This window comes from Rattus norvegicus, chromosome 18 (genome assembly GCF_036323735.1).
Source record: "Rattus norvegicus strain BN/NHsdMcwi chromosome 18, GRCr8, whole genome shotgun sequence".
NCBI classification, from domain to species: Eukaryota; Metazoa; Chordata; class Mammalia; order Rodentia; family Muridae; genus Rattus; species Rattus norvegicus.
In genome coordinates this window covers 9,341,748-9,359,183 of record NC_086036.1, presented here as the reverse complement: position 1 = coordinate 9,359,183, position 17,436 = coordinate 9,341,748, and the positions used below count along the sequence as shown (strand labels likewise).

Here is a 17,436-nt window from a genome sequence, read left to right as displayed (position 1 = left end):
GGACAATTTTCTAGACAGATACCAGGTACAAAAGTTAAATCAAGATAAGATCAACCATCTAAATAGTCCCATAATCCCTAAAATAATAAAAGCAGTTATTAAAAGTCTCCCAACCAAAAAAATCCCCGAAGCAAATGGGTTTTGTACAGAACTCTATGAGACCTTCATAGAAGACCTAATACCAATGGTGTCTAAACTTCCACAAAATAGAAACAAAAGGAACACTACACAACTCCTTCTTTGAAGCTATAATTATGCTTATACCTAAACCACACAAAAACCCAAACAAAGAAAATAACTTCAGACCAGTTCCCTTATGAATATTGATGCAAAAATACTGAATAAATTTCTCCAAAAATGAATCTAAGAATACATCAAAACGATCATCCATCATGATCAAGAAGTCTTCATCCCAAGGATGCAGGGATGAGTCAATATACAAAAAAAATCCATCTAAGGGACTAACCCACCATCCCAAGAGTACACAGAACCTATGGCTCCAGCTGCATATATAACAGAAAATGACCTTACTGGGAATCAATGGGAAGAGAGGCCTTTGGCCCTGTCAAGTCTCAATGCCCAGGTATATGCGAATTAAGAATGGTGAGGTTTGAGGGGTTGGGTGTAAGGGTGAGGGATCACTTTCATGGAAGCAGGGGAAGGGGGGATGGGATAGTGGGTTTCTGTGGGGAAACCTGGAAAAAGGATAACATTTAAAATGTTAGTAAAAAAAATCCAATAAAAGCAAAAAGAAAAAGAAAACAGAAAAAAAAACAGGAAGAAAGGAATTTAAACTGTGCAAGGGAAAGACAAGAAAGCAAAATGGGTAGAGCATGATCAAAGAACATTATGTATTTGTAAATGGCACATGTAAACATATGTAATAAAACAAGAAAATAAAAGACAAAGGCATTGTCTTAATTAAGTTTTTATTGCTGTGATTAAACACCACGACCAAAAACAACTTGAGGAGGACAAAGTTGATTACTACTAAAAACTTATAGGTCACCCTCCATTATGGAGAGAGTTCAGGACAAGTACTCAAGCAGGAAAGGAATTTAAGCAGAAGCCATAGTAGGGTGGCACTTACTAGATTGCTCTCCATGGCTTGGTCAGACTGTTTTCTTACAGAACTCAAGGTTACCAATGCAGGGCTAGCAATGACTCCAATGAGCTGAGCTCTCATACATCAATCATCAATTAGAACAATGTACTACAGTCTCGCCTACAGACCACTTTTTTATTTTTAAATGATTTATTTACTTATTATACATGAGTACACTGTAGCTGCCTTCAGACACACTGAAGAGGGCATCAGATCCCATTACAGATAGTTGTGAGCCACCATGTTGGTACTGAGATTTGAACTCAGGACCTTTGGAAGAGTAGTCAGTGCTCTTAACCAGTGAGACATCTCTGCAGCCCAACAGACCACTTTTTTAATTGCATTTTTGATATTAACATTCATGCTTCTTAAATGACACTTGCTTTTTTCAAGTTGTATAAAACTAACCCCAGCTGTAATGAAGCACAACACTTTACAGAATTATAGATTCTAACAAATATGAGTTCATCTCTAACTTTAATTGCCTTGCCTTCAAAAGACAAAAAGCTAGATGAAACCTTTGTGGTGTGGCCTTTATGAGCATGCACTCTCTTGAGATCCTCCTAGACTGCTGAACTACAGCTTAGTTTCTGAGAGGGATCAGTTGTGTAAAAATCCATGGGTTGAAACTCTGAGTTGTAGTGAAGACTAAGTACTCAAAAGGCTGGTTCTGAGTCTCAGCTCGTTACACGGAATAGGATCTATAAATGAGAACTTTTGGTCTTCGTGATGATGTTGGATCTCAGTTTTGATATTTGTGTTTCTTCTATTGTGTACAGAGCCAGGTTCACAATTTGAGCCTCACTCTGGCTTGTTTCTTCCATTTAACATGCAGTAGCCAGCTCTTACTAATAAGGTGCCCACAGCTGAATGTAATATATTCTATAAACATGACAAATATATTCATCAACAATCATGAGACTTTCTTTACAGACTGGCTCCATTACACTTCTCTTCCTTTAACAGTTTTCCTAGCAGGATGGTAACTCTAAAATAGAAATCATGGAATTGAATATAATCAGGTTCATTTTTCCTGAGGGAGAATAAGCTTGGATTTCTCCGGATTGAGTATGCTAATAATATCTACCTTAGCCATAAGCTAATTTCCTCTGTAAGACATATTGACATTGAGGATAAAGGGGAGAACACAATTCAAATCAGTCCAATGAGGCTCCTTCACTTCATTCCAGTAGTAACAACAGAAAAGCACTTGAAAAGGGGATTTGCACCTTTTCTACTCAAGCAATTCATTATGGGATATTTTGTTTTAGAATATATGCTGGCCCCCATCAATTTCAACTTTAAAATATGGTATAAACTTAAAAAAGGTAAGTGTGAAAGTCAATGCAAGAAATGCTGCTATTGTAGAGTTTAAAGTACAGTAGTGTACAAATAATTGTACTTTTTGGTGCCACTAGGAATTGAGGGAGTAGAAAAGCAATAAAATGTAAAGACATGATTTATTAAATGAGCTGCCTAAAGGATCAGTGGATTTAAACATCATGCAGTGGCTCAACTCCCCAGCTCCCCAAAGGAATACTGAAGACACGCATGCTGGAGAGAGGTGCCTAGTCCTAGGCTTCTTTTGACCAGGGAAACAGAATGCTTTTCTTATAAAAACCGAATATACTTCAGCCCTTAAGTTGCAGACAGTCTAAAACTTTGATTTTAGAAGCCCAGGTTCTGTCCATATGCCTAGCATTTATTAATTTCCCACCAAAGTAAAATATATCTTTCTTCCTTATTTCAGGGTGACCCAAGGCTCAATACTGTCTGCCAGTCTGACAAATTAACAGGCATTCCATCTGAGCTGAGGCACTGAATGAGCACAGTACTTCAGTTTCTAGACAACTTAATAGGCATGGAAAATCCTGACTTTTCAGTAATCTTGGGGGAGGAGAAGATCAAACAGTCCTTACATGTAGTAGAGGGTTGATTAAGGATTAGTAGTGGAAATCTAACATTATTTTAAGGTACAAATTTAGTTAACTTGCATTAATTCATTTCTTCCAAATATACCTTAAATAAATTTTATTGAAAATATTAATTAATACAAAAATTAAGTAAAGTGGTTAGCAAGTATTCTTGACTTATAAGAGTAAATTCTTTTTTTTCTTTTTCCTGTTATAGAAAATATCACTGTCCATATCGTGTGTGTATGTGTGTATGTGTGTGTATGTGTGTGTGTGTGCTTGTGTATGCATGTGTGTGTGTATGTGTGTGTGCATGTGTGTGTGTTTGTGTGTGTGGTGTGTGTGGTGTGTGTGTGTGTGCATGTGTGTGTGTTTGTGTGTGTGGTGTGTGTGTGTGCTTGTGTATGCGTGTGTGTGTATGTGTGTGTGCATGTGTGTGTGTGTGGTATGGTGTGTATGTGTGTGTGTGTGTGTGTGTGTGTGTGTGTGTGTGTGTGTTTTCAGAACTAGTTGACACTAGACAATCAATTGATGTGCTCTTCACTGGGAGAAACCACTGATCACCCTTCCCACTTCAATCTTCCCTCAGTTGTCTATAGTTCTTTATGTGTGACTGAGGCATGCTGGGCTTTTTTCTGGTCACTTCAGCATGTTCATTGGTGTCATCCTTTCGCACCTCACATTTGGGCGGTTATGTTGGCAAATGTTTAGGGTGTTGCTTCTGATATTACTATGAGACCCAATCTCACAGACAAGAAACTCCCTGATCCTCTGTCTCTAACCATCTTTCTTTGTTCCTGGAGTCTTAGGTATGGGGATGTTTTATAAATGTATTCATTGGGACCAAATTCTAAACTCTGTGTTTTAATTAGTAGTTCACTTCAAAGAGAAGGTTTCTTCATAAGAAGTGAGTGAAGACTATTTCTATATATTAAGATTTGGAACTCTGGAAAGATTGTTTGCTAGTATTCATTGAGGATTAAAACCCAAAGTATACAAAGAATTAAAAAAGCAGAGTCAAAAACCAATTGACTCATTCAAAAAGTGAGCTGGTACCCTAAATCAAGGGTCTCAATAGAAAAATAATGAAGAAATACCTGAAAAAGTGTTCATGCTCCCAGTGATTAGATAATTGGGAATCAAAACGATGTTGAGATTTCATTCTTACTCCAGTCAGAATGGAAAGAGTTAACACAATCCAACAGAAAAATGCTTGGAGGGACTGTAGGGAAAAAGTTTGCAACATTCATTGTGGTAAAGTTGTACAATCACTATGAAATCAGTGTGGGTTATTATCAAAAACTAAAAATAAATGTACTATATGTCCCAGCTATAGCATACCTTGGCAGATGCCCGAAGAACTCACCATCCTATTCCACAGATCTTAGTTCAGTTATCATCTTTGCTGCTCTGTTCACAACAGCTAAAAACTGAAAACAACTTAGATGTCTTCCAACTGATGAATGGACAAGGACAAGGTGACGCATAGTCACCATGGAGCACTATTCAGTTGTAAAGAAATAGGAAATCATGAACTCTACAGTAAATTGTTATAAGTAGTATATTTGGTGAGGTAAGCCAGATCAGAACAATTTATACCACATGTTCCTTATTGGAGGAACAAACTACCAACTTCAAATAATTACATTCCAGTAAATAACAAAGTGTTAGGGACAAGGATAATAAATGCATTGTAACTAATATTGATGGGCCAGAACAGAGTGGACTAAAAATCATTTTATTTGAAGGTAAGAAGGATAAGGAAAAGGTCATGGTAACGATAGCTTACTGTCCCTGCATTAACTTTATAAACATCTAACAAAAGTTACATCAAGTTTTTGTAAGTTTTTACTCCTTGGCATTACATTTTTTCCAAAATAATAAGAGATTCATTTCATGTAGATACAAATCTCATGGAGTTGCCTCACAGGTACAGTGAGACATGTGATGGAAACAGCTGTTGCACCAAAGAGAAACATGCTAATAGGACATAGTATTCTAAATGACATCACAATACCCAAACTCTTATGCTTACCAAGAGACATGTTAATGCAGCCTGCTAATGTCTTATATTGACTACCCATGTGTTCTTAATTCCTAACCAAGATGGTTCAGTGTAGGGTACACATCTCAAACATATTGAATAATGAAGAGGAACAGCAACTTTGACCAAGAGGAGACACTTATTTGTAATGATATGTCACCCTACAAGTCTTCCATTCAAGTCTGGAGGCACAAAAGAGAAGACTCTCCATTGTTTCAGAGAGTAATTGTCTCGGTAAGCAGGACAATCTGAAACACTTAATCCATAATCTATACCTCCTGAAGCTTGTGGAGAGTCGGGATTGGCAGTCTTTTCCAAGGCATTATTCCAGGCCTATGAGCATTTGAGTTCATGTCATCATTCATTTCGTGAGTAGTCTCAGGGGGTGTGCACACTGCCACTTCCTCCCCCTTCAGTAGCACACAATCTGAACTTTCTCAGAATCACAAGAGCCAACAGTGGTAGCTGTCACCTAAGCAGGAAAATGGTGTGTGTTTGAGAACCTATCACACAGATGCATTATTTGTCCAGTGACAGAGTAGTGATGAATGTGTCCGTAGTGACATTTGAGATGACAGGGGATGAAATCCCCAAGTCATACACTGTAAGACTCAGTGTCTTCAGAATGGCATTATTGTCAGTTATCCTGGATATGTGTAAACATAGGCAACATGATGGCCACGAATCAATTGATTATCACAGGCTATGAAATTTACTTGTGGCAAAGCCAATAGGGAATGTCAGGTATCAGAAAAGATGATAATGTATCAGAAATAATTTTATTTACTTTAACTTTGCAAACATTTAAAAGCCAAATGAGGGCTGGAGAGATGGCTCAGCCGTTAAAGGCTAGGCTCACAACCAAAAATATAAAAGCCAAATGAGAAAAGCTATATTATAGAATAACCTATAAAACTGTACTCAAAATACCATACCCAGAAAATATCTTTAAAGTAATTTAGTACAGTTGCAGTTTCCTAGAGTATAGTATATAAAACATATATACAAAAGCTTAGATGAAGAAATAGAGATGTATTTATATGAAAAAACAACTCAATGCATTAAAAAAACATACTGTTTCAAAATAATAAAATTCTGCAAAGTAGTATTTATATAAAATTCTATTGTTTTCTTGTACTCAGAAATGTATGAAATGATAGGTGGAAAATAAAGCCCAACAAATTTATATTATGGGATGTGCTGATTTCCGGCATAAGCCTACCATTATTAATTTTGCTAAATAAGTAAGGCTAAGAAAATCTAAGTCTAAGATTTATTTAGCTGTGGGATTTATGCATTCATATAAAAATAATTTTTAAAATAAGCAACCAGGTGAAACTTTTATTGCCCTCTTTTTACAACTATGCTAAATCCAAAGCTCATGTTTTTATATGTTGATAAACACCATGGAAACCACATGGTACCCAGAGAGAAGCTTTGTCTTTTACAGAGTCAACTGTCAGACTTCTGTGTTTGAGTTCATACATTTTGGTGACATTGCCTATAAAATGTGCAGTTATTCTTCCAATGTAATCTGACATCACTTTTTACATGCTGCTTCAGTTTCACTTATACTACATGGTAGTTTGTGATTTCTTAGAATTGCTTAAACAGTAATGGAATGAACAAGGTGTTTGCAAAACCAAAATATTTGTATCTAGGACATGCTTTAGATTTGATTTAGTTAATTCCAGAAATCTTTCAACTAATCTGTAACCCAGCCTTAACATGTCAAGTGTGTAAATGTAATCATAATGGAAATTACTTAACATACACGAAATGCCAGCTTGCTTTATTTTTAACAAGTATGAGAAAAACATGCACAAAATGAATCTAAAAGCCTACAGAACTGATTTGGCAATGCTACAAACCATTGCTCAAATTAATCTAGTATTGATTTTTTATTATTATTGCTTGAAGACTGTGATGTAACTTAACTAGATTACTAAATCAAAAGTAGTTTTGATTGTGTTTACAAAATAGATGGCTTCAACTTATTAAAATTCAGTAGTAGTCTTTACAGAATGAACAAGCATAAAATTTATATATGGATAAAGAAAACATACTTCCCCTGTAACATTACACCAGCTTTCATATCAGAGAATTTCCACAGGTCAAACAATCTTTGCCATCTTACAAAGAATGTTAAAGGTATTAGCACAATGGTGAAACAGTCTGTTAAATGTATATCCCTCTATTCAGAGGTCTAGCTCTTTGTTTAACATTTCAGCTCCAAATTCATTAGATATTCAAGCATTACACATTATTATATTGTAGAATATAAACTAAGACACAACAAATACATGCAGTAAGATAGAGGAACACTGAGACAGCCAGCCAGAGACAGCCAGAAACAGAGACATAGGGACAGAGAGAGATGGACAAAGAAGCACATATACATAGCTCTCTAAGAATGTATAGAATTTAAAGAACCCATTAAGCTTCAATCAAATTTCAACCTCTTGTTTATTGGAACAATTTCAACAAAATTGAACTTAATTACTAAGGTCAAAGCTGTACTTAGTTTTTGAAGAGAAAGAAGTAATCATTCTTTTATTTATTTTTTTGTAGTTAGTTTTATATAAGCGTCAACCATAGGTTTTGTTTTGTTTTGTTTTTTTTAATGGATATATCTAGGAAAAGTTTCTCTGTGTGTGTGTGTGTGTGTGTGTGTGTGTCAGTGTGTGTGTCTGTGTGTGTGTCTGTGTGTGTATTATGTGTGCAAAATAAATTCAATAAATTGACATTTCACTTGATATAGACATAACGTACCCCAGAAAAGAATAAAGAAAAGAATCGCTTTATATGAAAGAATCAAAAATCACATTGAAAGCCTTGATTAAATATAGAGAAACAGGATGTAAAATATTATAATGTTTAATTTAGAACACATATTTTATCTTAACATATTGTAGAATAATTACATAAACACACAAATCATCTTCTTCCCTATTAGCTGTTTGTCTCTTCTTTCTAACTAGAGGTCCGGGTCAACAGATCTTGACAGCCCTTCCAGATGCCCACTGGTAACACAACATGATGGCAGTTTCTATAATCTTACTTCAGCACAGCACTTCTTCCAACAATGACAGGCTGGCGCCAGCTGAGGCTCATCTCTCCTTTATTTTGTCCTTCACATCCTCTCTGTATGATGGCTTTAGGTGTCTACCGGAAGAAATTACTGCAGCTTTTGCCTTGTGGGGTTCCCCTTCATTTGCCTACATTCACAAATTATTCTTAAAAAGTAAACTTATTACAGTAAAATATTAACAGTTCTGGCTTCTCCACTGTTATGATCCAAACAAAGTTTATTGGCAGGAGTTGGGCAGAGGATCAATGCAAAGTTATGAAAGAAAAATGCACAATGCCTGGTAACACATCAAATTATTTCAACCAGACCAGTCATTTCAATACAATTTGTGAGATTAGAAACATCAGAAAGCTTCAGATAATAAAAATTTTACATATTCAACCGTAAAAATCATAACAATTTTTTAACATATTCTATGTAAGGTAATTAAATGATCTGTGAGTATGTGATTGAATCAGAGTTGGATAACATTGCAAGTGTAATTTATGAAATGACCTATAGAAACCAATGGCAAACTTAAGCTATTGTTCTTTTATTTATTGACTGTGGATACTCATTCGTTTCATCAAATGAATAGCAACTACATAGATATACTGTGCATCTGAAGTTTGTCCCTGAATTTTTGATAAAAAAGAGGGTAGATACATCCCTGTTGCTCTCATGCAGTTTACAGTTTATTAAGGAGAATACATATTGCAATCATATGTAGAAAGTTTTTAATTTATTTTATGTAAGTTATTAAATCTTTATGCTACAGGAATTTATGTGATGCTATGTATTTTAATAAGGTTGAAAGAAAGGATGAAATTAATTAGATACCAATGAATGAGAAATACCTTTTCATATCCCTATTTTGGCCACGGCTGAAAATTTCACACTGGAGGAACTAAAAGTTCAGTCTGAGGTGGTTGTTGATTACTGTTTCTACTTCAGTAAGTGGAGATGAAGGCAAAATAAATAGGAGATCAGAGTCATCCTCAGCTCATAGGGAACGCAAGGCCATTTGAGATACTGAAAAATCAAAAGAAAGACAAAAAATGGCCATTAAAATGTATATTGAAAGCTAAACAACATGCAAGAAACAGGGTAGAAAGAGGTATTAGTAATAAGAAATAATAAGTAGTACAGAGTATTGGAATAACACAAATCAAAGTTACAGTGTCTTTATGTTATCTGGAGATTAATAGGAAACTCCTTTAAGCTGTATTAACACAGGTTCAAAATTGTTCCGCAATATTATTACAAAATTTTATATAAAGTCAACCCTATCTACTCTTTCATCATCTGGGCACTGTTGAGGCTGGTTAATTTATTCTAATTGGCAGTGAGTGATCTTCTTAGGACATGAATTATGCTTAACTTAATTTATCATTTAGCAACCAGAAGTTGTAGCATTACATGCAGAAAAACATTTCAGAGCTAGACTGTCAAAACCAACTGAGCAAAGGGTGTTCATAATTCTGTCAAAACATAGTAGAATAACTGGGCCAGCTGGTCTTCTCCCCAGAAGAGGTATACTAGAGGATCCACTGCGCTTACAACATCTGGTTAGAGCCCCCCTGAAGTCCCGCAGCTGCTACTAGGACCAAATATCACTCCCCTTCCACCTGTCCTATCTTCTGGAACAGACTGCTAGGAAAGAAGAATGGATACAGAAAATGTGGTTTATTTACACAATGGAATACTACATAGCTATTAAGAATGAGGACATCCTGAGTTTTGCAGGCAAATGGATGGAACTAGAAAATATCATCCTTAGTGAGGTAACTTAGACCCAAAAGACAAAAGGATATGCATAATATGTATTCACTAATAAGTGGATATTAGCAAAAAAAAAAAGGAAGAATACCCTAGTTACAGTCCACAAAACTCAAAAAGGTCAACAATTTGAAGAGCCCAAGTGAAAATGCCTCAGTCCCACTTGGAAGGGAGAAGAAATAACCACAGTAGTGAGAGAGGGACCTGGGAGGGAAAAGAGATAGGAGGGTAGGAGGGGAACATGGTCTGGTATTGGGTTGGGGGAAAAGACCAATGTCGTCAGGGCCAGCAGAAAAAATCGAAAAAGGTGACTTCAGGAGGTAGGAGATTGGGAAGACCCTCCAGAATATACCAGAGACCTGGGAAGTGAGAGACTCTCAGGACTCAAAGTAATGCCCTACTCTGGGGATAGGGAACTTACTGAACCCTCCACCAGCAGAAAGACAGGGCATCAGGTGAGAGATGATGTTGCTATCCCACAGTCAATGCACTGACCCATAATTCTTCCTGTCTGAAAAAATGCAGGGATGAAAATGGAGAAGAACCTGAGGAAAAGAAGGTCCAGAGACAGGCCCCAAGTGGGATCCAGCTCAAGAGGGTGGGGTTCAAGACCTGGCACCATTACTGAGGCTATGGGGTGTTCACAAAAAGGTACCTATCATGACTGTTCCCCAAAAACCCAACAAGCAGCTGAAAGAGGCAGATGCAGATATATGCACCCAACCAATGAGCAGAAGGTGCTGACCCTCTGGTTGAATTAGGGAAAAGCTGGAGGAAGTTAAAGAGGAGGGCAACCCTGTAGAAGAAGAGCATTCTCAATTAACCTGGACCCCTGAGATCTCTCAGATACTGGGGTCATGAACCAAACAGCATAGCCCAGCTGAGATAAAGCCTCCAACACATACACTGAAGAGGATTCCTGGCTATAGGTTCAGTCAGAGAAGACGCGCCTAATCCTCAAGAGGTTGGAGGCCCCAGGATGTTAAAGATCGGGTTGGGTGGGTAAAGTTGGGACATGCTTGTGGAGACTGGGGAGGGGAGGCAAGGAGTAGGTATGGGATATGGAACAGTCGTGGGTGGACGAGGAGGGGAATAATGTCTGGAGTATATAGTATAAATAAATAAATGAATGAATGGATGAATGAAGGAATGAGTAAATAAATAAATAAATAAATAAATAAATAAATAAATAAATAAATGTTGATGACTGCAAATATGAAATTAATAGACCAGTAATTGGGATCTGGTGTGTGTGTGTGTGTGTGTGTGTGTGTGTGTGTGTGTGTGTGTGTGTGCATGTACACCTAAAGAAATGGTCAACAGTCTTAACCTTCGTCATCAGGGAAATGCAAATCAAAACAACCTTGAGATAGCACCTCAAGTACATTAGAATGGCTAACATAAAAAAAATATCTGGCAACAACAGATGCTGGCAAGGATGTGGAGAGAGAGGAACACTCCTCTATTGTTGGTGGGATTACAAGCTGGTCCAACCACTCTGAAAATCAGCCTGGTGCTTCCTCAGAAAATTGGACCTAGTACTACCTGAACACGAAGCTATACTACTCCTGGGCATACACCCAAAATATGTTCCAACATATAACAAGGGCACATGCTCCACTATGCTCAGAGCAGCCTTATTTATAATAGTCAGAAACTGGAAAGAACCCAGATGTCCTTCAACAGAGGAATGGATACAGAAAATGTGGTACATTTATACAATGGAGTACTGCTCAGCTATTAAAAGCAATGGCTTCATGAAATTCTTAGGCAAATGAATGGAACTAGAATATATCATCCTGAGTGAGGTAACCCAATCACAAAAGAACATGCATGGTATGCACTCACTGATAAGTAGATATTAGCCCAAAAGCTTGGAATACCTAAGAAAAACATATCAGATCATTTGAAGTTCAAGAAGGCAGACCAAAATATGGATGCTTCAGTCCTTCTTAGAAGAGAAAACATAATACTCATGGGAGGAAATATACAGACAAAGAGTGGAGCGGGGACTGAAGAAAAGGTCATCCAGAGACTGCCTCACCTGGGAATCCATCCTTTATGCAGCCACCAAACTCAGTCACTATTGCTAATGCCAAGAAGTGCTTGGTGACAGGAGCCAAATATCAGTGTCTCCTGAGATTCTCTGTCAGAGACCTACTGATACAGATGAGAATGGTTGTAGCTAACCATTGGACTGAACAAGGGGACCCCAATGGATGAGTTAGAGAAAAGACTGAAGGAGCTGAAGTGTTGTGCAACCTCATAGGAAGAACAAGAATATCAACCAACCAAACTCCACCAGAGCTCCCAGGTAGGAAACCACCAACCAATGAGGGACCCATGGCTCCAACACATATGTAGTAGAGGATGGCATTGTCCAGCATCAATAGGAGGAAAAGCCCTTGGTTCTGTGAAGGGTTGTTTCCCCAATGTAGGGGAATGTCAGGTTATTGAGGTGGGAGTGGGTGTGTAAGAATGGGAGCTTCCACATAAAAGAAGGAAGAGAGGGTATGGGGTATGGGAGGGGGGAAAGGGGATAACATTTGAAATGTAAATACATAAAATATCAAAGAAAAGTAATATTTTTTAAAAAGTGCCTAACAGGAATGTCATAGAAGATGAAAGAGTTTTGACCAGGAATAAAAATATGATAAACAAAATAAAAATATAACAGAAAAATTAATGAAAGCCAGACTAAACTTCAGTAAAATCAAAGAAACAAGAAAAGAACAAAATATAATTAATTTTTCCCAAAAATATCAAGCACTAAGTTAAATTGAGTATGGTAATTTGATAGGAAAGATACACAGGACACTTCTACTTTTGAACATGTACATTTTCATAGTTTTCAGTTTATTTGTATATGAATAGTGTTAAATAAATGGGTTATGGAAAAATGGAGAAGAAAATGTTCATTAAAGCAACACATAATCTACTAGATGTAATTGTCAACAGAAGTAAATCTTAAAAATTGAGTAAAAGTACGTTTTTATATAACTAAAACTGAAATATATAAAGTACATATATTATTCTTCATAAGCACCAGATATATATGGATAAAGAATAGCATTGTGTCTAGAGCCCGTTACATATAGAGGAGGGTCAGCAAGCCAAAAGTTAAAATATTCATTGTAACCCAGCAAACTATATATACACAAAGCTATTACAGTAGTACATACTGCTGTATACAGAGCTGTTCAGAACAACATTGATGTTCAGAATGTGCTGGTTTCCTTGGTACTACATTAAGATTAATAAAGTATATCCTGACAGAGATAAGATCCCTCTGTCCTAACCAGTGTATGTTCCTCTCTTTCTGACTCAGGTTTCACTTGAGTCTCACCCCTACCCCTAACCATGTTTCTGTCAATATGTATCACAATAAATTGTCAAGTCCAGGATCTGCCCACTTATTTTTCTTTGACTTCATAGAACCATGGTTTTGATTCACATTCACGGGATCCTAATTGTGGTGGACACACAATTGGGGTGTGTTAGTCTCATTGTTCAACTGGATAGCTAGCTGTCTTCTATAACAAATATGATCATTGGATAAATGATAACCCATTGTATAAATTCTAGTAACTAATTTTGCCAAAAATATTCATTGTAAGACATTTTATAAGTTCAGGACTTAGAAAATTCCACCTTATTTAATGATGAAATTTAAAAAAAAATAGATATTTGTAACCCATTTCTTTACTGTGATAAATCCAAAAATAGTCAGTGATGGAGTAACTAAAAGGTTATCAAATAAATTCAAGCACCATAACCATGAGACAACTCGTCTTCCCCTACCCTTTTCCTCTCCCTTGCTAAATTGCTTTGTTACATCCTTAAATCTAGCCACCAATGTATATTCCCATATTTGGCCACTTTCCTATGCCAAAATAAAACTCCAAAATTCAGCTATCAAAACAACGAAGTCCAGCGATTAAAATTAATTATTTGGCTCCACTGGCTAACAGAACTATCAGAACTTACCAGCTCAGACTAACACTGTCTTTCCCTTTTTCTCCCTAAAATACCCACTCTACCTGTTGTCTGCCTTTGTCCAATCCAAGGAAAGCCTCTGTCCCTGCCATACAGTACATCTCTTTTGTGTTGAGAATTTGGTGTCTGGGTATGTTCCTTACTAACTTAAAGATCCCCTACAGTAGCAGTAGTCAGCAAGTGAGTCAGAATTAACATTAAATTTAACTCTTTCATGTTGCCAAACTGTTTTGAGGGCACACCAGCATTTCAGGTTTTAGAAGTACAATGATGGCAAATCTAATTTAAAATAGTCAATTTTAAAACACACTTGAAGCTCAGGGAACGGGCTTTCAGCTAACATTTGGGCTCAGCATCCTGGCAACAGATGAATAAAGGAAGAGCAAGAAAGGCTTGGTCTGTCTCCAAGAAAAGCAGATCACCCCCAAAAGGTTTTGCTGTTAAACTATTCTGAGTTTCTGCAAGCAATAGTATCTATTGGACTCAAGAGTCCCTTGACAAATGAGGGGAAAAGTGTCCTGACCTACTCTAAGATACACAAAGCCATTTGCACTGCATCCTTAAATAATGCCTAGGGGCTAATGGTTTGGTAGAATGAGCAGGATACGTTCAGTGTTTAGTGTTTCAGAGTGTATTCCAATTACCAGTGAAGTAAAAAGTGTTTGGAAACAGTTTACTTTTCTACCAACCTTGGCTCTGCAAAAACTTCAACTGGAAAGACTCTCAATTAGGTGCATAAACAACCAGGATTGCCCATCTAATTCATACTAATGTGGATGTTAATGGGGAAATCTTCAGGATGGATTGCTTTTCCCACTTGGACTAACTTTGTACATTTGTTGATTTCTAATTTTTCTCTGAAAAGTCTTTGGAAGCAAATGTAAATTTTTAATAATTTGACAGAATATGGAAGGAAAGCATTGAATCAAAAGCTTTTATACCTTTTCATAACAGTTGAAGATAAGGAGCTTGGATCAGGAAGGATAGCTACTACTGGCGTTCTGCTGGAAAGGAGATACGACCACGAAAGCATGTAAGTAGGGTCCTCAGTAATTACAAACTGCCTCAAGTTCACAGAGGCCTCACCAGAATTGGTGATAAGAAGCTGGTGGTGTTGGGTAGACTTCTGAGCAAGATATGGCTTGCCCTGCATGTGTGAAATCCTGGGGTACATCTCCAATCATATACATGCACGTAGGCATGCATGTACACTCACAAAAATGAAAAAGCATACTCCCTTTATTCATCATCTGAGCACTCTATCAGTCTATTAAGGTACTGTCTTATTCTAATTGGTACTGAGTGATCTTCCAGAGATAGGAACTATGCCTCATTTATGTTTTATCATCTAAACATCAGAATTTTTAGGACTACATTGAGAGGAATGGAATGACCAGTGAAAAAGAGGAAATAGAATATAAAAAGTCAATGAATTCATATGGCTTAGCTCTTGGCATATTGAATTTAAAGGAATTCATGGAAATGTAGAAAAGATGCTTAGAAGAGAGTTGGCAAGGAATATTAGATCTGAGGATAAAAATCCATTAGTCTATTGGGCTAAGCACTGTAAGAAGAACAGAAGGGGGCCCAGGGCTGTGGGAACATAAGGGTCCGATGGAGAGGTATGTTGTGGGTGGACATATGTGCATTAAAAACTAATAAAACATCAATATTTAAATATTCACACAAAAATATGAATTAATTAATTAATTAATTAATGAGTGAAATGACTTTTAAATTTCAACATATTCAGGGGTGAACAGGAAGAAAAAAAATTTTAGGTAAGTTTTGGTTTTCCACAAAAATTTAAATTCATATCACAAGTGAAAAAATACTGTTGGTACTGATGAGTTTAGGGGAACTGACATTAACAATTTGTAGCACTAAAAGATTTGACAAACAGATAATTACAGACAGGGAATTATCAAATCCAAATTATCATAGATTGAGAAAGTGTGAGAGAGTTTGGAGAGTTTTCTAGAACAATGATTATTCACGTAGATAAGAAATTTTCTTTGTACTTGTTGGCCTTACCTGCTTTTTGAACGGATTTTGCCTTTCCAGAGAGCCATTCTACCAGGATAGAATATCTCTTTTTTCTCAGATTGAAGAAAATATATTACACTATGGAAGACTGATTAATGAACAAAAGTCAGCACAGGTCGATTTAATCAAGAATTCATGAGAATATCATTTGTTTTATACTCATTAAACGATGTACTACTTGTATGCAGATTTGATGGTAAAAATAGGATCTGTTGACTAATACAACATGTTTACATAGGATTAAGAGGATAAATATCATTTGAAGGAGTGGAAAATTGTTTTTAAATGATGACCATGTTTTCAAGAACTGCAGCAGTAATACTTGCCTTAGTCTAATGTTTAGCGGAGGATCACCAGTAGCCAACTAATTCAGTGTGTCAGTACTGCTTTGCCTGCACAATGGGGATGCTAGTGACCTTGGTCATTGCTATGGACAAAGTGGCTAATAGTGAGAAAAGAAGGCCTTATCCTGAATCATAGTATGAGGGCACAGTCCACTATAATGGCGGAGTGTGTGGTAACTGATCACACCAAGTCTGCTGTCGGGTAAGTAGTGAGAGGTAAACACTACCCATTTTCCTCTTGCTTTCAGCTCAGGACCCCAGCCCATAAGAGAACATAGTGTGGGTCTTCCAACCTCAGCTAACCTGTCTAGAAATTATATTACCAGCATGCCTAGATGTCTATCTTAGGTTATGTTAGAACCCCTTGTGTTAATATTGTTTAATTAATCATCACACTAGCCATTTTATTAAAATCAGAATATGCTGTCTCATGATTCTAGAGGTGTGTCCAGCACCTACTTTTAGTGTCTGAGGGGTGGACATCAGCTGACATCTATCATATGTGTCCTAACAGTGAAAGGTACCTGCTGGCCTTTGGACATCTCTGAAGGTGTGGCCCTCATGACCTAGTTACCTCATCAAGCATGTATCTAGTATTATTGTGCTAGAGATCAGGTTTCAATATTACATATTGGTGTGGTGGTAAACAAGTATTCACAGCACAACACTAACTCTAGTTGGTTTTTATTATATTGTACCTAGTTTTCTTTTATGTTTTTCAAATATATTTTAAATATCATTTTCAAAATCATTTTTCTACATTATTTTTGTCATGAAGCATTTTAAATGCATACTTCTTCCCTTTTTCTTATCAATTCTGAAAGCTTTATAATACCCCTGATCCACAGATTAACATTAAAGATGTTGTACTGTATTTCACTATAGTAAACATGGGGAATGGCTTTTCATAATCTAATTCTTTCTATAACCCTCTGCCTTCATTCACCTCTCACCACATATCATTGTCTGTGTCGACCCAGGTATTTCCCCTGCTAGTAAACTGAGTTAACTAGTTAGCACTGAGCACATAGTCCTTATATTACTGCCATGGGTAAGACCATAGGCTCATCATGACTACTAGCTTTAAAGATCCGAGTCCATCACTATACCAACTTGTGTGCTCCAAACACAGTGGTAAC

The 17,436-nt window shown here is 36.8% G+C and overlaps 1 long non-coding RNA gene across 5 annotated transcripts in view; it reads left to right on the top strand.

The window, feature by feature from the left end:
* Window positions 1-5,043: 5,043 nt before the first annotated feature.
* LOC108348753 (uncharacterized) overlaps window positions 5,044-17,436 on the top strand; it is a 116,320-nt gene continuing 103,927 nt past the window's right edge. For all 5 annotated transcript variants that reach the window (XR_010059779.1, XR_001842052.3, XR_001842051.3 and 2 more), the window contains exons 1-2: window positions 5,044-5,296; window positions 14,862-14,940. This is a non-coding gene — a long non-coding RNA (uncharacterized LOC108348753). The remainder of the gene's footprint in view (window positions 5,297-14,861; window positions 14,941-17,436) is intronic.